Genomic DNA, 27805 nt, shown 5'->3' with positions numbered 1-27805 from the left:
AGAGCATGTGGCCCTTTAACTCTTTTTGAAGAGTAACAATCTCTTTCTTCAGCCTGATATTTTCCTGTTCATTTTTCTTGGCCTGATCTTCTATGACACAGCACTTCCCCGTCTTCTCTGCTAACTACTCTTTCCTTCTTTCTCTGTTGCCTTGAATTTCTGGTGACACTCTTCAAAGCTTATAATCAACATGTACTTCACCCTAATACATTCTTGTATCATGTCCAGCTCCTTTTTCATGGCTATGATTTCTTAATGCAGCATCAAGATCTTTCCTTGGCCTCACTTGTGGTTAGCAAGGATGGCAACATTGCTGTCCTGTGCTTCTGTTGGCCTCTGACCTGTAGTCCCCTAATTTGCCTCATGCTCACCCAGGCTAATGTATTTGAATTTCATTTGATTCTGAGTGTTTTCTAGGTTCCTTTTGAGGATTTTCTTCTCATTTTTGACTCGAACAAGTTCCTAATTTATATTTTCAAATCTTTTCTTCATGTAAAATAATTCTGTTTTCTCCTGTGTGCTCTATGTTTTTTTTTAACCTCTTGGTGGGTTTTGACTGGCACCTATAGGAGATTCAGTCTTTTATAAGCCTGTGTTTTGAGTTAGAAGTGGGTGATTTTTTTCCTTACCACATTTATTCTTAAGTTCAGAGGGCTGCTTTTTAAATTGAACACAGTTGGAATTTGGGGCCCCAAGCTCCTTTGCATGTTTCTCCAGAGATATGAACACATTTTCCAGGTGGTTAATGTGATTATTTACTTGTCATTTTCTGTCTTTCTCCTCCTTGGACATATCTTTTCCCAATGTCCATTTTACTTGCGATAAAAACACTGGTTTAATCCTAGAGGTTCCCTACTGCCATTTTCAAATGAAGTTTACTGTCCTTGCCAAAGGTTTCTTGATCCCTATACTGGTCATCCTACCAAAATTCAAACTCCCTTCTTAGACTCTTTTTTTCCAAGTTATCTCTGTTATCAAACACCCACTGGGCAACCATTTCCAACTTAGAATACACCTTTCCCTCAAAACCTTGTAACTTTTGAAGCTTTCTTCTAATATCTGTGCCTGACTGGATAACAAAGGCCATGTATAGGGATTTTTGATTCTCCAGGGCTTCAAGATCTATAGGCCTATAGGTCCTATAGGCTTCTGAGAGAAGTTCCAGAAAAGCATTAGAGTACTCACTGGGAAACTGTCCCATCTCACTCAATTTAGATTGATGACTCGGCTTTCTAGCCATTGTGGTATCCCTGCTAACCGAACCTGGCAATAATTGGTAAGCACCTCCATACCTTGATCGCTGTTAGACTCAGCTTGAGTAAATCTCGGGAAAGAGTTGTTCCCCATGGTCTGGTTCAATAGTGCGGCTACTGTGTGTTCCAAGGACCACCTTTAAGTCACTGAGCAAGATTCACTCTTTTCTACCAGGTGAAACACACCTGTAAAATTTGCTGACACTCATCCCAGATGTGCTTATGTGTGAAAATTACTGCCTCTAATGAGGTAATGAGCCCCTGGTTTTATTTTATCTGATAAGGATGGGTTTTGCTGTTTCCAGTTATACAGATCACTAGTTGTAAAGGGAACATATATTAGAAAGGGGGCCTGCCCACCATCTCTTCCATGTTCCTGTCTCAAGGGTAATAAGGGCAACATACCACACTGTACCACCTCAGGCTGGTAAAAGTAACCACTTTTGGTATGGGAGGACTTTAGATTAGAGGTGCTGATGGCAAAGAATAGGAGAGAGAGTTCATCAGTGCATCTTCCTCTGAAGGATTCTGTAACCATGGGGGAGAATATTTTTTGGATATGACAACTTTAGGCCTATTCTCCGATCCTGAGAAATGGAGTAAACAGAGTTGCATACAGGACACAGATAAAACTATCAGCATACACACAAAGACCAAGAGCCACAGACACTTAACCCACATGTCCCACACCACTCAATTTTGACCTCTACAGAGATCCCAGATGACAGAGAGAACATCCCAGATTGCCTCTTGAGGATGCTGCAGATGACTTCTGGAGGATGTCACATATATCCTCCCTAGGAGGCCCTAGATGACCTCTCATGGAGGTTCCAAATGGCTTCCCAAGGAAGTGTCAGATAACCTCCAAAGGAGGCCCCACTTGTCCTCTCAATGATGCTGAGGTTACCTCTTGAGTAGCTCCCAGAAGGCCACTCAAGGAGGCCATATATGAACTCCGAGAAGGTTCCAGATAACCCTCTTGAGAAAGTGACAGATGACCTCCAGAGAAGGTCCTATATACCTTCCTCCCAGATGATGTCTGAAGACAGATTTTTCATCAAGGTTACCCGAGATAACCTCCCAAAGAAGCCCCACATGACCTCAGGAGGTCATACTAAATTGCCTCTTAAGGAATCCCCAATGACTACTTTTGAATAGGCCTCAGGTGGCCCCCTGAGGAAGCCCCAGATGACCTCTGGAGAAAGTCCAAGATGGACACTGGAGAACGCCCAAGATGACCTCCAGGGTAGGTCTCAGATAGCTTCTCAAAGAAGTTGCAGATGAATTCTTGATGAAGTTCCAGATGGCTTCCCAAGGAAGCACTACATGACCTCTCAAGGAGATTCCAGATGGCTTCCAAAGGAAGCCTCACATGACCTCTTAAGGAGTTCCCAGATGGCTTCCCAAGAAAGCCACAAATGACCTCTAGAGGGGTCCCAAAAACATGCTGGGAAGCTTGCCCAGATGCAGCCCTAGAGGTACCTACATGACTTTTGTCCATGTTGGTCCTCTGGAGATAAACCCTCGAGGCCCTGAAGGCTGACGCTCTCACCTATGGGGATTTTCCCCTGGGGCCAAGGCCTGATGCCATCCAAATGGATTAATCTTTGTGGGGGTCTCCAAAACTTCGGGCCTCTATTGTTCAAGAGAATCCATCGAGACACATTTAATATGATAAATGTTCTCCAAACCACCAACCCCCAAGGTTATGATATCCAAAGCTCCAAACATCAAAGGGCAAGCCTTTTTGTCCCCTTCCCTTTGTCTTTCCTTCACTACAGACCTATACTTCCTTTGAAGTCTTTCCCTTTTTCCCTTCTAACAGTTCCTTCTTCTCTTCAGGCCTCTCTACTCTCCACAGGCCTGAACTGTTTTGCCTTTGTAGTCAGTTGCCATCTTTCACCTCCTGCTCTCCCTCAACTTCCTCTCCTTTCAGGCCTTTACCCTTTTGCTCTCACACCACTTCCTTCCTTCCATGACTTTTCAATTTTTATCTCTCCTTCCATTGCTCTGAACAAGCAGCACATATAAAGTCTGTACCCCTTCTCCACTCCAACTGCTAACAGTTATCAACTGTCACATCCGAAACTCCCCACAGCCCAATCACTTCTTAACAGCTCAACACTTGGTAATTAATGTACCAGCCCCTCCCACAGAATGCCCTGTCTTCTCCAGCTGGCCAGGAGAGAGGGCCAGGCTGATTATTGGACCCTATAGACTATCGGGGCCCTGCTGATTATTACAGTATCCTCCTTGTGAATTAGGAACAATTGAAATTGGAAATTTGATTGTAATATTGCCAACTCGTTGTGACATCACAAACCCATTTTGACATCATCATTAGCACGACATCACAAACCCATTGTGACAATATTGTCATTGTGATATCATGATTCCATTGTGACTTCTCAAATCTATTATGACCTCTTAGCTCCTTTGAAAAATCACATGCCCTTTTCAACATTACAGTCCCTTTGTGTACCCAAATCCTTGTTGTTAACTAATGACAATTGAGACCAGACATGCCATTATAACATCAAAAAGTGTTTCTGGTATCCTCAACAGTGTGACATCACATTTTCATTATGAGAGCATCAGCTCATTTTGACATCACCAAACTCAATGACATAATCACATTATGACAATTGTCATTGTGATATCATAGACACCTTGTGAATGCCTATTAGGTGATTTCATTGTATTTCAAATGTGGCATGAGAGTTGATATCAGAAACACATTTTTGTGCCTACATAACCATTTTGACATCATAATCACGTTGTGACATCACAGTGCCATTGTGATATAGCTAATACCATGTGACATCACAAACCTCTCCTATTTTCATAACCTCTGTGACATGCTGACATTGTGATATCTAAGAGCTTTTTGCCCTCATAATTTGTTTCCAACCTCATATTTCATGTATGACATGAGATACCAGAAATCCACTGTGACATCGTGACCTTTGTGACATCACACTGATAGATGTCATGAACATCGTGTCACATTGTGACATCACAAAAAGTTTTGATGTCACATTTAGTTGGTGATGCCATACAGGTAAGGGGTCACAGTAGGTCTATGATGTCACAATTGGTTGGTGATATCCAAATGGCATAAAGTTTCTGTTGTCATGAAATCACAAAGAATAAGAGTTCACAAATGGACTGTGGTATCTCCAAAGGCATGTGTTGTCACAAATGTGATGAAGTCCAAGGAGGATTGTGATGTAATAGTGTGACACAATGGACATGATGTCTGTCAGTATGATGTCACAATGGTCATGATGTCACAGTGCATTTCTGATATCACATATCATAACTGAAATATTATGTTTGAAAAAAGATTACGAGCTCTTAAAGGGCGTAAGACATCACAATTACAGCAAGTTACAAGACTTATGAGGACAGGGCATGTTTGTGATGTCACAGTGTGTTAGTGATATCACCATGGCACTGTGATGTCACAGTGATTGTGATGTCATATACTTATGAGATCACAATGATTTTCTGATATCAACCCACATGCCACATTTAAAATAGAATGAAATGAGAGAATAGGCATTTGCAATGCGTCTATTACCTCACAATTACAATATAATATCATAATGCTATGAGGTCATTTTAAATTGGTGATGTTGCAAGGAGGTGAAGGTGTCATAATGAATATGTGCTGTCACACTGGTGATGGATTCACAAAGGGTTTGTGATGTTACAATGGCATATATGAATTCAATTTCATGTGTTCAAATTGAGGGTAAGGGTACACGAAGGGACTGTGATGTCACAAATGACTTATGTGTTTTCAAAGGTACTTAGGGTTCATGAAAGCTTTATGATTCACAGTTGTGATGAGTTCACAGTGGGTTTTTGATGCTATAATGATTTTGTAATATCTCAAACACATGTCCAATTTGAATTGCTACTATTTCACAATGTGCATACAAGTTCACAGATGGAGCTTGAAGTCCTAAGGAACATGAATTTTTTAAAAATGTTAGGAGGTCATATTAGGTTTCTGAAAACACATTGGGACAGTGATATCACCATGGCAATGTCAACTCACTACTTCATGTCAGAATATTGTTTTGGTGTCACAAATAGATGATGATGCCACATTGCTGATGAAGTCACAAGAGATTGGTGATGTCACAATGTGCTGGCAATGTCACAATGATATGATCGTTCTCAATTGTCTCTAACTGACAATGAGTACATGAGTTCAGAAAGCTACAGTGGTTTCTACAAAAGTATGTGTTGTCACATATTGAAATCCTAAAAGGTTTGTGATGTCAGAATTTGACACAATGGCTACGACATCTGGCAGTGTGATGTCACCATGGTCATGATGTCACTGGGAATTTGTGATATCAAAGGTCATATGTGAAACCTAATGATGTCGCCAACAGATTGTGAGGAAAAAAAGGAATGTCACAAAAGTTATGATGACAGGATAGGTTTGTGATGTCACGGTGTGTTAGTGATATCATAATGGCAATGTGATGTGCAAATGGATTGTGATATCACAATGGTTATGAGTTCATGATTTGTTTATGATATACACCTATATGCCACATTTGTAGTAGAATGAAATCACAGAAAAGGCATTCATAATGTGTCGATGATATCACAATGACAAAGTGAAATTATAATTTTATCATATTTTAGTTTTGTGACTTCACAATGAGCAGATGGAATCATCACGTCAATGTGATGTTACAATTGTGATGACCTCACAAATTTTTGATGTTAAAATATCATGTCTGATTCTCAATTGTCAATATTTCACAGTGGGGTTTGGATACACAAAGGCACTGAGATGTCACAAAGCTATGTATTTTTCAAAGATTATAAGAGGTCATAATAGATTTGGGATGTCACAATGTGATCCTGGTGTCTAAACAGCAACGTGATGTCACAATCGGTTTATGATGTCACAGTGGTTTTTGAGGTGACAATGGGTTAGTTAGGTCATGAGTTTGTAATATCACAATTATTTGTACAATTTCAAGCGCTACTAGTTCACCATCAGTACACTGTAATAACCAGTAGTACCCCTATAATACACGGGAACAGATAGTCATCATGACCTGCTGGTCTGGACCAACAGAGGGGGGGGGGGTGCATGCCGCTGGAGTGGGCAGGACATGCTGCTGAAGAGATAGGGTGTTAAGCTCCACATGGTGAGCTGCCAAGAAGTTATTGGGCTTGGACATTTGGGAAGTGATGATTGAAAACTGTTATGCAGGAAACATATTTTAGTGGGGGCAGGGAACAGCCTATATATAGGTTGCATGTTCAGAGCAACAGAAGGGGGAAGCAAAAGGGGGAAGACCTGGAAGGAAAGAAGTGGTGAGAGTACTGGAGGGTAAAGACCTGGGAGGAGAGGAAATTGAGGGAGAACAGGAGGAAAAGGACAGCAACTGGCCACCTGGACAGGGCAGTGAAGGCCTGACAAGAGTACAGCAACCTGAAGAGAAGAAGGGAATGGTGGAAGGAAAAAATGAAAAGACCTGAACGGTAGGACCGGTCTGTAGAGAAGGAGGATGAAGAAAAGGAAAAAGCCTTGTCCTTTGAAGTGTGGAGTTTGGAGATGATTATTTTGGAGTTTGGTTGTTTGAAGACCAGTTAGCAAATGGCTGGGCTGCTCTTTGGAGGTCTGAGGGTTCATGGTTGAAGCTGCAATTAGCTCTGGGCATCCAGCCCAGGTCAATGTAGACATTTGTTACAAAATTTATGAAGACAAGACAGGTTTGTGATGTTACATTGCATTAATGATATCACAATATCAATATGAGGTCACAAAGGGATTGCAATGGTGCAATCGTGATGTGGTCACTATGGGTTACTGAAATCAACCTATATGCCATATTTGAGATAGAATGAAATCACAGAATAGGCAATCACATTGTCTCTATGACCTCACAATGAAAATGTGATGTCATAATGCTATGATGTAATTGTCATTTTGGGATGTCACAGTGGGCTGATGGTATCCTAACAACAATGTGATTTCACTCTGTAGATGATGTCACAAAGAGTTTGTAATGGTAAAATGGCATGTCTGATGTCAGTTGTCCTTTGTTCACAATGAGGGTATGGTTACCAAAGGAACTGTGGTGTTACAAATACCATGTGCTTTTTCAAAGTGCTAAGAGATCACAACAGGTTTGGGATATCAGAAGGTGATCCTGGCAATGTGATGTCACAATAGGTTTGTGATGTCACAGTGGTCATAAGGTCACACTTGGATAGTGATGTCACAATGAAATTGTAATATCACCACTACATGTCCAATTTCATTCTACTAGATCACAATGAAGATACAAGTTCACATAAGGAGCTAGAAGTCAGAAAGGCCATAAATTTTGTAAAATATTATGAGGATATAATAGGTTGGTGAAAATGCAATGGGACAGAGATATCCCATTGGCAATGTGATGTTACAATTACATGAGATAGTATTGTTTTGAAGTCACAAATGGTGATCCATACAGGTGATGCGGTCACATAGGTTTGTGATTTTACCATGGGATGGTGATGTTATAATCTCATACCAGATCTCTAATTGACAATGGTTATATAAATTCATAAGGGATAATGATGTATCCAAAGGCATATGTTGGCACAAGTGTAATGAGTCTTAACAGGTTTGTGAATCACAGTGTGATTAAGTGGTAATGACATCTGGCAGTGTGATGTCACAGTGGATTTATTATATCACATGTCATACCTGAAGTATGAGTTAAACAATTTATGAACTCAGTGATGCTGAAGAGATCACACTATCAGCATGTCAAAAAATTTAGGAGAATAGGACAGGTTTGTGATGTCACAGTGGGTTAGTGATATCATAATGGCACTGTGTTGTCATCAAGGTATTGTGATGTCATAATGATTATGTGGTCACAATATTTTTCTGATATCAACACACATGCCACTTTTGAAATAGAATGGAATCACAGAATAGGCATTCCAATATATCTGTGACATCACAATGACCATGGATGTCATAATGCTATGATGTCATTGTTTTATGGTGTCACAATTGGCTGATGTTGTCATAATGACAATGTGATGCTACATTGGTAATGATGTCACAAAGTTTTTGCGATGTTAAAATGGCATGTATGATCTCAATTTTCATTAGCTCAAAATGAGGCTATGGGTACACAAATGGCCTGTGACTTCACAAAGGCTATGCTTTCTTTCAAAGCTTCTGAGCTCATAATAGGTTTGGGATGTCACAATGTGATCATGGTGGCACAATGGCAATGTGCTATCACAATGAGTTTATGATGTCACCGCAGTGATGAGGTCACAATTGGTTAGTGATGTCTCATCAAATTTGTAATATAACAACGACATATACAATTTCAATTTCTTCTAATTCAATATGAGGATACTGTAATAACCAGTGGAGCCAGAATTATCTGTGGGAGCCATTAATCATTGTAAATTCTTGGCCTGGCCCACCAGAGAGTGTGGGGAATGCCACCAAAGGTGGAGGTGTCAAGCCTCACATGGTGAGCTGTCAAGAAGTGATTGAACATTGGGCAGTTCGGGAAGTGACAGTTGAAAACTGTTAGGCAGAAGACCGATTGGAGTGAGGAGGGGTACAACCTATATATAAGTTGCATTTTCAGAGCATTGGAAGGGGAGATAAAAATGAGAGCTACCCGGATGGAAGAAAGTGGTAAGACAGCAGGAAGGGAAAAACCTGAGAAGAGAGGAAGCAGAAAAGTGGTCATTAGGGCAGAGTAGTGTAGGCCTGTGGAGCCTGGAGAGGCCTGAAGAGAAGAAGGAAATGGTGGAAGGGAAAAAGAGTAAGACCAGAAAGGAATGACAGGTCTGTAGTTAAGGAGGGAGTAATGGAAAAGTTAAATGCCTTGCCCATTGAGGTTTGGAGCTTTGGAGCTCATAATTTTTTGGCTGGTGGTTTGCAGACCAAGGAAGAGAGGGCGGGGCTGCCCATTGGAGGTCTGAGGTTTGGTGGTCAAGGCTGCTCTTGGACCTGGTTATCCAGTCCAGGATAAAGTAATCACAGTCTCCTTTCTAGTGTAAATTGATTTATTGTATTAAATGTGACTCAATGGTTTGTCTCCTTGCCTTAGAGGTAAGTACTCGAGTTCACAGAAAGACCTTGAAGTCTCAAAGGCCGTGAATTTTTTAAGATGTGATGTGACCTTAATAGGTTTGTAAAAACACAATGGGACAGTGAAATAACAATGCCAATACCACAATATAATGTCAAAATAATGCTTTGATACCACAATTAGTTGTTGATACCATTCTCGTGATGAGGTCACAATAAGTTTGTGATGTTACAATAGATTCATGATGTCAGAGTGGCATGGGATATCTCAAATGTCATTAATTGATAATGAATATATGAGTTCAAAAAGGAACTGTGATGTCTCCAAAGGCATTTGTTGTCGCAAATGTGATGGCTTTTTAACAGCTTTGTGATGTCAAAATGTGACACAATGGTCATTACATCTGGCAGTATGATGTCATAAGGGATTTCTGATATCACATGTCATACCAGAAATATGAGATTGAAAACAGATTATGAGCTCATAAAGGCCCTACTATATGAGGATGGCAGCATGTCACAAAACTTACAAGTTCAGGACTGGTTGTGACGGCACAGCAGGTGAATGATATCACAATGGCAATGTGAAGTCACAAAGGATTGTGACATCACAATGGTTATATGGTCAAAATGGGTTTCTGAAACAGTGAATTCACAGAATAGGCCTTCACACTGTTAAGTCATAACAATGTCACTGTGATTTATAATGCTATGAAGCGATTGTTGTTTGGTGATGTCTCAATTATCTGATGGTGTCATAATGACAATTTGATGTCACTGATGATTTATGATGTTACAATGGTTATGAGGTCACATTATGTTTCTGATATCAACATACATGTCAAATTTAAAATAGAATGATAAAGCCGGGTGCCAGTGGCTTATGAATGTAAACCTAGCTACTCAGGAGGCTGAGATCTGAGGATCGCAGTTCAAAGCCAGCTCAGACAGGAAAGACTATGAGACTCTTATCTCCAATGAAAACCAGTAGAAAACCAGATGTGGCTCTGTGGCTCAAGCATAGAGTGCTCACCATGAGCTGAAGAACAGGGACAGCACCAAAGCCCAGAGTTCAAGCCCCACGATCGAAAAAAAAAGATTAAAAACATGCATTCATAATGTTTTATAACATCACAATGGCAGTGTAATCTCATAATGCTATCTTGTCATTGTAGATTTGTGATGTCAAAAGTAGTTGATGCTGCCATAATGACAATACATAATGTCACACTGGTGATGTCACAAAGTGTTCGTGATGTTACAATGGCATGTTTGTATCAATTGTCAGTTCATAATGAAGGTATAGTTACACAAAGGGACTGTGGTGTCACAAAGGCCATGTGCTATTTCAAAGGTGCTAAGAGGTCCTAATAGGTTTGGGATGTCACAACGTGATAGTGATGTCAAATGGCAATGAAAGCTCACAAGGGGTTTGTGATGTCACAGTGGTGATGAAATCAAATAATTTTGTGAAGTCACATCTCATAATCACATGTCCAATTTCAGATGATACTATTTCACAATGAGGATATAAGTTCTCAGAAGAAGACTGAAGTATAAAAGGCTATGAATTTTCTAAAATGCTGTCAAGACACAGTGGGTTTTTGAAAACACAGTGGAACAGTGACATCACAATGGCAATTTGATGTTGCAATATGATGACTTTATGATGTTTTGATATCACAATTGGTAATGCCACACTGGTGATGAGTTTACAAGAGGTGTGTGATGTCACAATGTGTTGGTGATATCAAAATGACACATGTGATCTCAATTGTCATTAACCCACTATGAGTATATGAGCTCACAAACGGACTGTGATGTCTCCAAAGGCATGCGTTGTCACAAAAGTGATGAAGTCCTAACAGGTGTGTGTTGTCAGAATGTGACAAAATGCTCATAATATCTATCAGTGTGAAGTCACCATGATCAAGATGTCACACTGGATTCGGTATCACATTTCATATGCGGATTGGGTATGAGAGGATTGGAATTTCACATTGGGTTAGCGATATCACTATGGAAATGTGGGGTCATGAAGGGATTGTGCTACCACAATGGCTATTAGATCACAATGTGTTTCTACTATAATAGGTTTGTGCTGTCACAATTGGTTGGAAATGTCACAATGGCATGCCGGATCTCTGTGTTGTCTCCAAAGTCATGTGTTGGCACAAATGTGATGAAGCCCTAACAAATTTGTGAGTTCACAATGTGACACCATGTTCTTGATGTCTATCAATGTGATGTCACATTGATAGTCACATTATGAGTTTGAAAACAGATTATATGCTTACTGAACTCCTAAAGTATCCTAATGGCAGCATATCGCAAAAGTTATGACAAAAACTCATGGTCATTGGAGCTTTTCTTTCTTTGAAATTGTTTCCTCATTGTGAACTAGTAGAAATTGAAATTGGATATGTCATTGTGATATTACAAACTCATAATGATATCACAAACTCATTGTGACATTATCACCACTGTGACATCACAAAACCATTGTGACATCACATTGCTGTTGTGCCTTCACAATCACATTGTGACATCACAAAGCTATTGTGAATTCTTGAGATGTATAAGTCGTTATGTCGAAAACGAATTTTACAGCCTTCATTGGGGGAGGGGGAGTGGGGAGGATTGGGGGGGCAGGGGGAGGATGGAAAGGGATGGGAAGGGGAAACAAAGGAGGAGGCTACAATGCTTGATAAGAAATGTACTCATTATCTTGCCCATGTAATTGTAACCCCTCTGTACAGTATTTTCACAGTAAAAAAAAAACATGAAAAAATGAAAAAAAGTCACATGACCTCTGTGTCATCACAGACCCTTTGTGTACTCATATCTTCATAGTGAAGTAATGAAAATTGTTATCACACATAGCATTGTATCATCACAAATATTTTGTGCAATAATTATGACTGTGAAATCACATTATCATCATGACACCACCATTCATTGTGACTTCACCAAACCCCAGTGACACCATACCATATTTTTCTTTTTTTTTCTTCTGAGTTTTTTTAATTGTAAATACAGTGTACAGAGGATTACAGTTACATGACCAAGGTAATGTGTACATATACTATCATCATTGCTGCCTTGACATCACATTGTCATTTTCATGTCATAGACCCATTTTGAATGCCTATTCTTTGATTTCATTCTATCTGAAATGTGCCAACTGCGTTATCAGTAAACCATTGTGAACTCATAACCTTTGTGACATCTAAATCTCTGTCACTGCACATTCCCTTTGTTATATCACTAACCTACTGTTACATCAACTACGTCTCCTGTTCTCATAATTTTGTGACATGCCATTGTGATATATTAGGACCTTTGTGAGTTGAAAATCTGTGTTCAACCTTGTATTTCAGATATGACATGACATATCTAAAATCCAGTGTAACATCATGATATCACACCACTGGATATCATAACCATTATGTCACTTTGTGACATCTCAGATCTCTTAGTTCTTAACCTTTTTGAATACATATGATTTGCTGACATCAGAATCCCTTCCCAAACTCATATACTCAGTGTGTGTTAATGAAATTTGAGGTCCCACATGCCATTGTGCCATCACCAACCCCTTGGGACATCTCAAATCTATTGCGACTTCCTCATCAGTATTGCATCTCCAATTGTGACATCAAAACATTTTTTTAATTGTATTTTATTTTATTTGAGAACATACTGTACAGGGGGGCTACAATTACATGGGCAGGATAATGCATACATTTCTTACCAAGCATTGCAGCCTCCTCCTTTGTTTACCCTTCACTTCCCTTCCCCGCCTCCCCCCTCCCCCCACCCAATTTTACCCCCCTTCCCCACCCAATTATACCCCCCTTACCCCCCCACACCGACATTGTAAAGCTGGTTTTGACATGACATTTTGTACTTCTCATTGTTGCAACAGGTCCACCTGAATCATTAAACGACTTGTTTGTACCCATCTCCTCCACATGTTATACTGACATCAAATATAGTGAAAGCGGGGGTTACACTGTGGGGGAGGGACATACAAAGCAACAAAGAAATAATCTTATAAATGCGTTAGAAACACATGCATGAAAGAAACGAAAACATTAAAATACATATTTAAGGGTTCATTTTCCTAACATCACATTATCTGACCTTTTCCGCTTGACTCATACCTATACTAGATATTGCAAATAAGGGAAACCATGGGACCTATGCTTCTTTGGGTCTGGCTTACTTCACTTAATATAATTTTTTCCAAACCTTTCCATTTCCTAACAAATGGGGAAATGTCATTCTTTCTGATGGAGGCATAGAATTCCATTGTGTATATATACCACATTTTCTTGATCCATTCATCTACTGAGGGGCATCTGGATTGGTTCCATATCTTAGCTATGGTAAATAATGCTGCAATAAACATAGTTGTGCTGGTAGCTTTAGTGTGGTCTTGTTTGAAAACATTTGGGTAAATGCCCAAAAGTGGGATTGGTGGATCATAGGGGAGATCTATGTGAAGTCTTCTGAGGAACCTCCATACTGCTTTCCAAAGTGGTTGAACAAGTTTACATTCCCACCAACAATGAAGTAAGGTTCCTTTCTGTCCACATCCCCTCCAGCATCTCTTGTTGTTGGAGTTCTTGATTTTTGCTGTTCTAACTGGAGTGAGGTGATATCTCAATGTTGTTTTGATTTGCATTTCTTTTATGGCTAGGGATGTTGAACATTTCTTCATGTGTCTATTGGCCATCCTTGTTTCTTCTTCAGAGAAGCTTCTCTTTAAGTCTTTCACCCACTTATTTATTGGGCAGTTGATTCTTTGAGGATTTGTTGTTGGGTGGTTTAATTTTTTGAGTTCCAAGTATATTTTAGATATGAGACCCTTGTCTGTTGTATGGCTAGTAAAGATCTTCTCCCAATCGGTGGGCTTTCTATTGATCTTGCCAGCTATGTCATTTGCCCTGCAGAAGCTCTGCAATCTTATGCAATCCCATTTGTCCAACCTTTCTTTGATTTGTTGTGCTTCCGCGTCTCTATTCAGAAAATTTCGACCTGAGCCAAGGAGACCTAGGGTTTCTCCTATTCCATCCTGTAATGTTTTCAGAGTGTCTGCTTTGAGTTCAAGTTCTTTGATCCATTTGGAGTTGATTCTGGTACAGGGTGATATATAAGGATCTAGCTTTAGTTTTCTACATGTAGTGAACCAATTTTGCCAGCACCATTTACTGAAGAGGCTGTCTTTCTTCCATTCTATTGTTTTAGCTTCCTTATCTAAGATTAGATGGCTATAGGTCTGTAGGTTCATTTCTGGGTTTTCAATTCTATTCCATTGGTCCTGAGGTGTGTTCTTATGCCAATACCAAGCTGTTTTGATTACTATGGCTTTATAGTAGAGTTTGAAATTTGGTATTGATATTCCTCCAGCAGTGTTCTTTCCGTTGAGTAGCGTTTTTGCTATTCGGGGTCTTTTATTGTTCCATATGAATTTTTGGATTGCCTCCTCTATTTCCTTGAAGAATGAGGGTGGAATTTTGATAGGTATCGCGTTGAATTTGTAGATAGCCTTGGGAAGTATTGCCATTTTCACGATGTTAATCTTGCCAATCCAGGAGCATGGGAGGTTTTGCCATTTTTTAAGTTCTGTGTTGATTTCCTTTTTCAAGATTTTAAAGTTTTCATCATAGAGGTCCTTCACTTCTTTGGTTAAGTTAATTCGTAGGTATTTTATTTTTTGTGGGACTATTACAAATGGAGTTGCTTTCCTAATTTCAGCCACACTTTTCTCATTGTTGGCATATAGAAAAGCCATTGATTTTGGGGGGTTAATTTTATAACCTGCTACTTTGCCAAAGTTTTGAATCAGCTTGAGTAATTTGGGAGTGGAGTCTATGGGATTCTTTAAATACAAGATCATGTCATCTGCAAAGAGGGAGAGTTTTATTTCTTCTTTCCCTATTTGGATCCCCTTTATGTCTGCATCTTGTCTTATTGCTGTAGCTAGGCATTCTAATACTAGATTGAAGAGAAGTGGAGAGAGTGGGCATCCTTGTCTTGTTCCTGAGTTAAGAGGAAATGGCTTTAGTTTTTCACCATTGAGTATAATGCTGGCTGTAGGTTTGTCATATACAGCCTTTATTGTATTGAAGAATGTTCCATGGATTCCTAATTTTTCCAGAACCTTCATCATAAAGGGGTGTTGGATCTTGTCAAATGCTTTTTCTGCATCTATTGTGATAACCATGTGGTTCTTATTCTTGCTCCTGTTGATGTGATGAATAATATTAATTGATTTGCGTATATTGAACCAGCTTTGCATCCCTGAAATGAATCCTGTTTGATCATGGTGTATGATTTTTTGGATGAATTGTTGAAGTCGATTGGCCAAAATTTTGTTGAGAAGTTTTGCATCAATGTTCATCAAAGAAATGGGTCTATAGTTCTCTTTCTTTGATGAGACCCTGCCTGGTTTTGGGATGAGGGTTATGATGGCTTCATAGAATGTGTTCGGTAGTGAGCTTTCTCTTTCAATTTCATTGAAGAGTTGGAGGAGTATTGGTGTGAGCTCTGCTTTGAAGGCCTTGTAAAATTCCGCTGTAAAATCATCTGGTCCTGGACTTTTCTTAGCTGGGAGGTCTCTTATTGCTGTTTCTATTTCAATGCTTGATATGGGCCTGTTAAGCTGGTTTAACTCATCTTGGTTTAGTTTTGGCATGTCAATATTTGTTAGGAAAAGGTCCATTTCTGTCAAGTTCTCAAACTTATTAGCATAAAGTTTTGAGAAGTATCCCCTAATAATGTTCTGAATCTTGGTTGTTTTCGTGGTGATGTTTCCATTCTCATCTCTGAGTTTATTAATTTGGGTGTGTTCTCTCCTTTTTCTGATAAGGTTTGCTAAGGGTCTGTCAATTTTGTTAAGTTTTTCGAAGAACCAACTCTTTGTTTTTTTGATTCTTTCTATAGTTTTTTTGGATTCTAATTCATTTAATTCTGATTTAATTTTGATTATTTCTTTCCGTCTACTGGATTGGGGTTTATCTTGCTGCTCTTTTTCAAGGAGGTTTAGATGTGTCATTAAATTGTTAGTTTCCGATCTCTCCAATTTGTTGATGTAGGAGCTCAGAGCTATAAACTTGCCTCTGAGTACTGCCTTTGCTGTGTCCCAGAGGAGCTGGTAATTTGTGTGTTCATTTTTGTTGAATAGCATGAACATTTGAATTTCCTTTCTAATCTCTTCCATGACCCACTCATGATTCAGCAGTGTGTTGTTCAGCCTCCATGTGATACCGGACTTTCTTTGGTGGCTTTTGGTGTTGAGATCTAATTTTATTCCCTTGTGGTCAGAGAGAATGCAAGGTATAACTTCAATGTTTCTGAATTTAGACAAGTTTGCTTTGTGGCCTAAAATGTGGTCTATTTTAGAAAACGTTCCATGTGCTGCTGAGAAGAACGTGTATTCTGTTGCTGCTGGGTGAAATGTTCGGTAAATGTCTGTTAAGTCTAGTTGATCTATGCAGCTGTTTAGATCTGCGGTTTCTCTGTTGAGTTTTTGCCGAGTTGATCTATCTAGTGGGGAGCGTGGTGTGTTAAAATCCCCAACAATTAATGTCTTTGGATCTATATGGGATTTGAGGGAAAGTAGTGTTTCTTTGATAAATTTGGGTGCTCCATTGTTTGGCGAATAGATATTTAGAATTGTAATATCCTCCTGAAGGAGAGATCCTTTAATTCGTATGTAGCGACCTTCTTTATCTATTCTCATGAATTTTAGCTTGAAGTCTATTTTATCTGATATTAGGATTGCAACTCCCGCCTGTTTATGAGGGCCGTTTGCTTGGTAGATTTTGTTCCAGCCTTTAACTTTGAAAATATGTTTGTTTTTACGGGCAAGATGTGACTCCTGCAGGCAGCAGATGGAGGGGTCTTGTTTTTTAATCCAACTAGACAGTCTATGTCGCTTAATTGGAGAGTTCAGTCCGTTAACGTTAAGAGATAGGACTGAGAGGTATTTGGGGGTTCCTGCCATGTTATCCACCTTCTTGGGGGCTGTGAAAACTGGGTTCTTCCTAAGGTTCTTGGATTCTCAGTTTGGGTGCAGTTTCTTGGCCTTTGTTGCGTTCTTGTTGGTTTTCTATGTGTAGGACATCTTTAAGAATCTTTTGCAGGGCTGGTTTGGTGGAGATGTATTGTTTCAATTTTTCTTTGCTATGGAAGGTTTTTATTTGGCCTTTAGTTATGAAGGAGAGTTTAGCTGGGTACAGTATTCTTGGTTGATAGTTGTTTGTTTTTAGGGCATGGCATACGTCATTCCAGGCTCTTCTTGCTTTGATTGTCTCTGCTGAGAAATCTGAGGTAATTCTAATTGGTTTCCCTTTATAGGTGATTAACCTTTTCTCCTTGACAGCTTTAAGGATCTTTTCCTTAGTCTGGGTTGATCCTGTGTGGATTATAATGTGACAGTGGGATGTCCTATTCTGGTCTGGTCTATTTGGGGTTCTAAAAGCTTCTTGTATCTGAATAGGCCTATCTTTTTGTATGTTTGGGAAGTTCTCTGCTAGGATCCTGTTAAACAAATTTCCTAGACCATTAACTTCTGTTTCTAGGTGCTCCTCTACACCCATTATCCTTAGATTGGGCCTTCTGATGGTGTCTTCCAGGTGTTGGATAGACCTATCATATTTCTTGGACTTGTCTTGGATGGTTGTATGTTCTTTCTCTATAATATCTAGGCTGTCTTCAATCCCTGAGATTCGATCTTCTGCATGGTCTAACCTGCTGTCAAGACTCTCTACTTTGTTTTTTATCTTTTTTCCTTCTAATTGGTCAGCTTTGATGGCTTGAAGTTTTTTGTTGAAGCTCTGTTTTAGGTCTTGTATGATTTTCTTTACTTCCTTAATTTGGTGTTCAGTGTTTGTTCTCAAATCACTTAGTTGATTGGTTATGGTTTCTTTGGACTCCCATTCCTTCTGTTGGGTTCCATTCAGCATTCCCTTTGTGGTCTCCCTGACTTCCTTCAGCTCTTTGTTAATGGATTCCATGAATGTCTTTAGTGATCTTTGTGTATTCTCTACCTGGTCTCTTAATTCGTGAATTACTCTTTGATTAGTTTCCTCCCTTCTGTGGGATTCCTGCAGTTCTCTTTGAGTGTTCTCTGCCTGCTCACGCCATTCCTCCCTTTCTCTTTGAGTATTCTCAAGTTGTTCACGCAAATTCTGTATCAGTTTTTGAGAAGCTTCCTCACACTTATGATATTCCTGTATAAACTTCTGGGATGCCTCCTCTCTCTCCCTATCACGCTCATACAGAGTCCTTTGTACATTGTCAAACTTCTCTTTTATCATGTTTGCTAGTAGTGTTTGTAGAGCTATTTGGGAAGTTTCCTCTGGATTATTCTTTATCTGTTCTAATCCCTGATTATCAAGGTTGGGAATTGAGATACCCGAATTTGCCATTTTTCTTGTGTTTTTCCGGCTTACTCTGCCCATTTGAGATGAAGATTGCACCAGTTTTGTGCTAGAACACTATCTTAAGGCAACCATCAACCAAAGTTTGCATTTGTACAGTCAATAGTCTACAGATACAATCTAGTTCAACAGATACATCTATTCAACATCAAACGACTATATGTTAAAGGACTTCGAACCGCAGAAAAGAATTTGGAAAACCAGAAATTATTAGGATTAGGGAGAGATGTGGGTAAAAAATAGGAATAGATTGGTGTGGGGAGGCACAGGGAGAGTTAACTATGTCCTAATCACAGTGCAGGAAATGAGTTGGGTAGGATGCAAGTAGAGAGAGAGAGAAAAAGAAGAGACGGAAAGGGGAATAAAGAGAGACCAGAAAAAGAATAGAAACGTAAAAATTAATGTTATTATAGAGGTTAAAAGACCGTCTATTTAGAGAGGAATGTGAATATGTTCAGAGAAGGGGAGGGACATAGAGGAGATGTGAAAAGCTTTAAGGATGGGAACGGGAGAAGAAAAGATCAGAAGTTCAGTAGAGCTAGATAAAAAACAAAAAGATAATTAAGAAAGAAAGAAAAAGAGAAAGAAGACAAGAAAAGAAAGGAAAACTCTTATTCACGTATTCCTAAAATAAAAATTATAAGATGAAAAAAAAAAAAAGGTTACTGGAAAACAATTATTTTTTCAGAAGAGGCAAAAATTAAAGATTAATAAAAGTTTTAGAAGGGAAAAAAAAATATATATATATATATATATATATATATATATATATATATGGTAACAAAAAACAAAAAACAAGCAAAAAAAAGAAAAAAGAAGAAGAAAAAAGAAAAAAAAAGAAAAAGAAAAAAAAAAGAAAAAAAAGTCTTTTGATTTTTTTTTGGGGGGGGGGGAGGAGTGGGAAGAATCCTGTATCTCCCTTTTGTCTGCAACCAGTCTCTTGTTGGAGTCTCTGGTCAGCTTGAGGTCCTGTGGCTTGATTGGTTTCTTAAGTCGGTTGGTTGGAAGAGGCAGAAAAATGCTCTGCTTTACCCAAGATTTTGAGATCCCCCTCCCAGGTTAGTTTTCTGGGAGGGTGGTCTGCTTTGAGAGTCACAAAAGAGGGGGATGTGGTGATGAGGCTAGGTTCTGGGTAGAGTTGAGGCCTTTCAATAAACAGTAGCTTTTCCCTGGGGCTATTTTGTGATAAAGCTCACAGCGCCCAGCCTGGAGCCATTCTCAGGGTTTCTGTTTTTCAATTGATTGTCGAGGCTGCTAGAGGGAGGGGCAGCCTCTGGCTCTGGTTACCCAGTGAAGCAAGGCACTCCGATGGCTGGCGCCTGAGCTGGGTGACTTTTCCCTGGATGGAGCTGAGTCTGGCAGGTCACTTCGCCGTTAAGTTCTTGTGACCTGCTAAATGACTCGTTTTATTCCAAGGCCTGAGCTGGAGCTAGCAGCTCCTCCGAACTTTGTCGGTATCCAAGATGGAGATCACCGGTGCTGGGGGGGGAGGGGTGGCCTTCCCTCCTCTGCTCCTTGAGGAGTGAGGATGTCGGGCTTGTACTCATGCCGAGTCTTGGATCCTGGGTCGTCTCTGGTCTGCAAACAGCAGGATGATGTTCGCTCCTTGTCGGTTCTTGTTGGTGTTGAGTAGAATCCGCTCATCCGCTGCGTCTGTCTCCTTCGTCCCCGACTCTCTGTGTCTCAGGTATGTCTCCGCGGAGGTGGTCGCCTCCGCCGCGGCCCCGCCGCCGGAGCGGCAGCTGCTGCGTTTCCTTGGCTTCCCCTCTCTTGTCTAACTCTCTGTCCTGTGATGACACACTTGGTGTGATTCTCTGGCTTAGGACTGTTCACTGGAACTCTAAAACTGCTTTCTATGCGAGAGCTTGTTCAGATTCCAGCTTCTCCTCCGCCATCTTCCCGGAACTCTCCCAAAACATTCTTATAACATGATGATGAGATATCACATTGTCATTGGGAAATCACTGTCCCATCGGGTTTTCATATAGTATGACCTCATACTATGGAGCTTTTTCCATCACCTGTATCCTCATATTGAATTATGAGTCATTGAAATTTGATATATCATTCTGATATTACAAACTGTGACATCACAAAATTGGTTTGACCTCATCACCACTGTGACATCAAAAACCCACTCGGATATCTCATTTTCATTGTGACATTATGGATCACATTGGGCCATCCCAAACTTATAATGACCTCTTTCCACCTTTGAAAACACACATGGCCTCTGTGACATCACAGAACCTTTTTGTATCCATATCCTCATGGGGAACTAATGAAAACTGACATCAGATATACCATTGAAACATAATAAATCCTTTCTGACATAATCATAATTGTGACCTCAGGTTGCCATTATGACACAATTTGCTCATTTTGACAGGTAAAACTACAATGACATCATAGCATTGCAGCATCACATTGTCATTCTGATGTCATAGACACATTGTGTTTGCCTATTATGTTATTTGATTCTATTTCTAATGTGGCATGTTGGTTGATACCAGAAATCCATTGTGAGTTCATGACCCTTGTGATATCACGATGCCTTACTAGCATCACATTGCCAGTGTGATGTCACATTGCCAAATTGATGTAAAAAGGGACTTTTATGAGACAATGGTTATGACATCACCATGAGTTTCTGATATCAACCCACATGTCACATTTCAAATACAATGAAATTACAGATTTGGCATTCGTAATGTGACAATGATGTCACAATGACAATGGCAAATGCTATACTGTCATTAACATTTTGTGATGTCACCATAAGCTAAAGATGTCATAACAACAATATAATGTCACACTGGTTATGATGTCACACAGGGTTTATTATCTTACAATGGTTATGAGGTCACAATTTGTTTCTGATATCAACTGATATGCCACATTTGAAATAGAATGAAATCACAAGATATACATTCACAATGGGTCTATGACAGCAAAATGGCAATGTGATTTCATAATCCTATGTGTCACTGTAGCTTGATGTTGTCACAATGAGCTGATGGTGTCATAATGACAGTCTTATGTCACACTGGTGATGATGTCACAAAGTGTTTATGATGTCACAATCGCATGTCAGATCTTAATTGCCATTAGTTTATAGTGAGGATATGAGGATGAAGTCACAATGACATATACAAATGAACTGTGATGAAACAAAGGCCATGTTTTTTGTCAAAAGTAGTAGGGTACCTAACAGGTTCTGGTTGTCAAAGTGTTAAAAAAAATGGGTTAGTGATGTCAAAACTAGTTTAAAATATCACATCTTATTTCAATTTTCAATTGCTACAAGTTCACAATGATACAAGTTCACGGAAAGTGCTCGATGTCTCAAAGGCCATAATTTTCTAAGATGTGATGAGATCATAATAGCATGAGAGCATGAGGGTTCAGTAATATGACAATTGCAATATGAGGTCAAATTATAATGTCATTAGAGTGTTGTTATATCACAATTAGTTAGTGATGCCATAATAGTGATGAGTTCAAAATAGTTTTGTGATGTCGCAGTAGTTTGGTGATGTAACAATGGCATTCCAGACCTCAATTGTCATTAACTCATAATGAGTATATGAGTTTAGAATGGGATTGTGAGGATTCCAAAGTCATTTGTTGGCCCAAATGTGATGAAGTCAGAACAGATTTGTGATGTAACAATATGACACAATGGTCATTACATCTAGCAGTGTGATGTCACAATATTCATAATATCACAGTATATTTCTAATATTTAATGTCATACCTGAAATAATATGAGATCGAAAATAGATTGAGCTCTCAATGGGCCTAACACAGTGGCAACATGTCACAAAACTTATGAGGACAGGACATGTTTGAGTTGTCACAGTTGTTTAGATGTCACAATGGCAATCTTATATCACAAAGGGATTGTCATGTCACAATGGTTATGAAGTTCAAATGTGTTTGATATGAACCCACATTTGAAATACAATGAAATCACATAATAGGCCTTCATAATGTATATATGTTGTCACAATGACAATGTAGAGTCATTACAGATTTGTGATGTCACAATGACCTGATATTGTCAAAATGACAATGTGATGTCACACCAATGATTATATTGTTAATGCTTTATGATATTACAATGGCGTATTTGATCTCAGTTGATATTTCACAATGAGGATATGGATACACAAAGGGACTGTGATGTCACAAAGGCCATGTGTTTATTCAAAGGTGCTAAACATGTCATAATGGGTTTTGGAGGTATCAAGGTGATTGTAATGTCACAATAACAATGTGATATCACATTGGCTTTGTGATGTCACATTGGTGATGAGGTCACAATGGACAGGACAGGTTTGTGATGTCAGAACAGGTTAATGGTATCACAATGGCACTGTGATGTCAAGAAGGAATTTTCATGTCACAATGGCTTTGAGATCACAATAGATTTCTGATATCCACCAATATTCCAATATTGCTAGCTTGTAATAGAATGAAATCACAGAATAGGAATTCACAATATGTCTCTAATGTCACTATGATATATAATGCCATAATATGATATTTAAGTTTAGTGATGTCAAAATGGCATGTCTAATCTTATTGGTAATTAAATTACCATGAGGATCCGAAAAGTTGCTATGTGCTGAGTCCTTCAAAAGGCACATTGTGCTGAATCCATTACACAGGGTTCTTAGTGCTTTTTTTATTTTAATTTTTATTTTTTGTGAACATACTGTACAGAGGGGTTACAATTACATTGGCAAGATAATGAATACATTTCTTATCAAGCATTGCAGCCTCCTCCTTTGTTTACCCTTCACATCCCTTCCTAGCCCCCCCGCTCCACCATGCAATCCCCCCCATCCCCCACCCCGGCACCAAAGTTGTAAAGTTCTTATTGGACATGACAACTTGTACTTCTCATAGTTGCAATGGGTCCACCTGTATCATTAAACGACTTGTTTTTCCCCATCTCCTCCACAAATTATATCGACATGAAATATAGTGAAAACAGGGTTTATACTTTGGGGGAAGGAGATATAAAGCAACAAAGAAATAATCTTATAAATGAGTTAGAAACAAATGCATGAAAGAAAAAAAACATTTAAATACATATCTAAGGGTTCATTTTCCTAATATCACATTATCTGACCTTTTCTGCTTGACTCATACATATACTAGATATTGCAAATAAGAGAAACCATGTTTCTTTGGGCTTGGATTACTTCACTTAATATAATTTTTTCCAAGCCTTTCCATTTTTATAAGTGTGCTGTGTGCTGTCATCCCAAAAGATTCAATGTTCTGAGTCCTTGAGAGGACAATCACACACACACACACACACTCACACACAAACACACACACACACACACACACACACACAAACTCGGAGCGTTACCTTGCACCTGCTTGGTTTGTGGGGTGGATGGAGAAGAGTCTCCCCCAGTGGTTGGGCTGAGGGGATCTTCAATTCCCCCAGACAGCTGCCTGGGTTGGGGGAAAGCCCTGAGCTGAGGTGAGGATGCTTCTGCCATGGCCTGGTAGCCTTAAGGCAGAGTCAGAGCAGTACCAAGCCAGGGGAAGGGGCATGGCCGAGGTGGGGAAGTAGTGTGACTGAGGGGAGGACAGGGCATGTTTGAAGGGGCACATAGTTGCTGCAGACAGGTGCACACGGGAGCTGGCATACTTGTGCAGCAGGGGCTGGGCAGCCTGGGTGAGAATTGGGGGCAGAGAGAAGGAGCAGAGAAGAGCAGGCACATGCACCAGGGATGGCAGCATCCATGACTGGCCTCCGCTGATGTAGGAGCACAGGTCTGGGCCAGGAGCACAGAGGACACAAAGCCCGCACAGCAGGCACATCCCTCTCACAGTCTCAGGGAGGCTCAGAGGCCAGGTAGGCCCTGAGTCCAAGGCCCCTGCACCAGGGGGCAAGCTCAGCCCTGCCACCTGCCAGGTCCTGCCCCAGCCCCTTCTCCTGCCCTCCCCGTGGCACCTCATTTGAAACAGGTTGCAGCCACCTTGGACTCGTGGTGCCCCTTGGAGTCATCCAGCGATGGTGCACCCCTGGCCTCCTTGCAGCCGGACCTGTTCCCCAGTGGAAACCACGCGGGTTTGCACCTCACGACCTCCCCCTACCCCACACCCCCCACGGACCCAGACCCGTGACACCTGCCTCGCCTCTTGGGTCCCAAACTCGCCTCCCCAGCACCAGGCAGGCTAGCCCTGACTCTGCCACAAATGCCCCCCAGGAGTGGGGGGTGGGAGAGTGGATGTTGATCCTGGAATCCCACCCCCATCCCTAGTGGCCAGTGTCCCAGGAAAAAGGCAGATGCAGGGATGGGTGAAGAGGGTGTGCCACAGGGAACCTGGTGGCTTTAGTCAGAGGGAGCAGCACCTCCACACCTGCCTTCTTGGGATGTTTCCTTTTTTCTGGGGGTGGGGATGTGTTGGATGCAGAAGATAGCCCCCCAGAAGGCTGTGGTGGCTGTGGCTTCCCTGTACTGCGGGATATGGGAGTCCCCGAGGCCTGACCGAGGACCGCCCCCGCTTCCCTGCCCCCCTACCTGATTCAGGTGAAGATGGAGTTGGACCCAGAGCTGCCTCCGGGTCCCGGCAGTAGTCCAGCGGAGGATGGCTGTGGCAGTGGCCAAGGCAGAGGGGGCCTCTGGAGGTCTAACAGCGCCCCCCTCATCCACGGCCTCAGTGACACCTCGCCGGTGTTCCAGGCCAAGGCTCCTAGCCCCAGGCAGAACAGCACCACATATCCAGGCTGCCATGGCCTGCTGCTCCTGGCCTCCTCCGTCTGCATGCACAGCAGCGGCTTGCACCAGATCAATCAAACAGGCGGAGGGCGTGGACCTGATCAACCAAGAGATGGTCCATGATCGCGTGGTCCAGACCGCAATGCAGATAAGCCACTCCTGGGAGGAAAGTTTCAGACTTAGTGACAACGACATGGAGAAATCCGCTTTCGCCCAAGCGCATGGGTTTTATTCCTGTGTCAACAGCACCGTCACCCACCCGGGGTACTGGGAAGCAGTGCTTTTCACCATCCTTGCAAAGTTTTGTGAGTAGCAATGGATTGCCTCCACGCCCCATCCCAAGCCCGACGACCCAATTTACCACCCGGAGAAACCAGAGTCCCATCAATTGTATCCAACCAAGTGTTCTTGGACCATTGAAAAGAAAATGTGAAATGGAAACTGAGTATCAGCCAAAGAGATTTTTCCAGGGCATCACCAACATGCTTTCTTCTGACGTAGCACAGCTGTCAGATCCTGGTGTGTGTGTGTCTTCGGATACCCTGGATGGAAACAGCAGCAGTGCGGGATCTTCTTGTAACTCACCAGCTAAAGTCAGCACTACCACCGACTCTCCTGTGTCACCTGCCCAAGTGGTATCTCCCTTTATTCCAGTAGATGAACTTTCGTCTAAGTGATGTACTCATCTGGAAACTTTTTGGGGACGGGGCAGGGGAGAGACAGAAATTAAGTCGGAGCAAGCATTGCACTTTGTCAATTAAACTGAGGATATTTCCCTTTTGACCCTTTCCCTTCCCCTCCCCTCCCTTTTTAATTTCTTGAAATGTTCTAGAGAACTTCTCTGTCAGGTCTCCTGCAAATACCCTTGAATTCAGTGTAGTAATGTTTTCAGACTTTTCCCCAATAAGTGTGTTGAAGCATACATTTTTCGCTGCTAATATGTCTAAATACATATGTTATCCCTTGATTTTAAAAAACAAGAAGATAGCCCCCCATTCTGTGTGAGCCCTTGTCTTTTGTGCTCGGTCACACTTTCCCCTGAGGAGGGTCCCAGAAGAGCCCACTAGGGAGGTGAGGGCACTAGGGTTCAGATAGAAGGTGAATGTCTGGGAAGAACACGCCCCCACAACACAGGTACACCCTGCTGGTCCTTCCCATTCCAGCTGTCAACAGCACTCACAGGGTGATCACATTTCCCAGCTCTGCCACCATCTGCTGGTGCTCCAGGACCATCTGGTTTCCTCATCCTCCCCAAGAATCCACCAAGTCACCCAGAAGCATCTAGGCTGGAGTAGGAAGTTCATCCATGTATGTAGCCTTTAGTACCTCATCCATTTCCCCAACACTGCCCACACCCCTGGTCAGACAATTCTCTGGGTACACCATGATCTCCTGCTTGTTTTCAGTCCAGGCTCTGAAGAGCCACCTGTCTCAGGACTCCTTCACCCAGAGCCCTGGCCTAGGGTTTTGGTGAATGGGGAGTCATGGCTGTTTATTCCCAAGGGAAAGCGTCTGGCCCTGGAGAAAGGGAGAGGCATGGTGGTTCAGCATTATTAGAGTGGTGCTTCCTTGGGTCGAGCCCCTGGTTCTGACAAGGGAACTCCCGTGGTCCAGCTTGTACATTGTCCTAGATGAGGAACCAACAAACTCAGGAGGGGCACTACTGTGAGTCTATTTGTGTGTGTGTGTATGTGTGTGTGTGTGTGTGCATGAAAGAGACAGAGAGAGAGAGAGAGAGAGAGAGAGCCTGACTGTGCTCAGCTGAATGATCAGTTGGCAAATTGCAGGTGCTGCATGGATGAGTCTACAGTCACCGTTCTGGATTTGTGTGTGTGTGTGTGTGTGTGTGTGTGTGTGTGTGTGTGTGTGTGTGTGTGTGTGTGTATTTGTTGTTCTTTTTTTCAGCAATGCGAAGTATGAGACCAGTATGTTTTCACCATCACTGTTTCATGGCTGCTTTGGGGAAGATTTCAGTAGATATTCCTTTCCACCTCTCTCTTCCCCCTTTCCTGTAGCCCACAGTAGCTTCTGGGCCTGCGTGGGTCTCCCCTTGGAGGCCTGTGGGAACCACAGACCAAAGTTGATACCTTCTGTCTTAAGCCTGAAGGCTTGTGAGACTAGTGTGACCACAGCCACACTCTTCCAGCCAGACAGTCTGCTCTCGTTTGTATAGTTGGAGCTAATTAAGAGTTGGGAATGTGTTGGCCAAATGTAATTAGGGAACAAGATGGAGGGTGGTGAGTAGGGCAGGGGCTG

General features: G+C 41.2%; 1 pseudogene; it reads left to right on the top strand.

Moving 5' to 3' along the window:
- The first annotated feature begins 2201 nt into the window (after positions 1 to 2201).
- LOC138814734 (PPP2R1A-PPP2R2A-interacting phosphatase regulator 1-like) lies at positions 2202 to 26264 on the top strand (annotated as a pseudogene).
- The last annotated feature ends 1541 nt before the right edge of the window (positions 26265 to 27805 follow it).

The sequence above is a fragment of the Dipodomys merriami genome, unplaced genomic scaffold (assembly GCF_024711535.1).
Source record: "Dipodomys merriami isolate MVZ:Mamm:240054 unplaced genomic scaffold, mDipMer1.0.p SCAF_605, whole genome shotgun sequence".
Classification (NCBI taxonomy): domain Eukaryota; kingdom Metazoa; phylum Chordata; class Mammalia; order Rodentia; family Heteromyidae; genus Dipodomys; species Dipodomys merriami.
The sequence above is the reverse complement of the archived record's forward strand: the minus strand, read 5'-3'. Positions and strand labels throughout refer to the sequence as shown.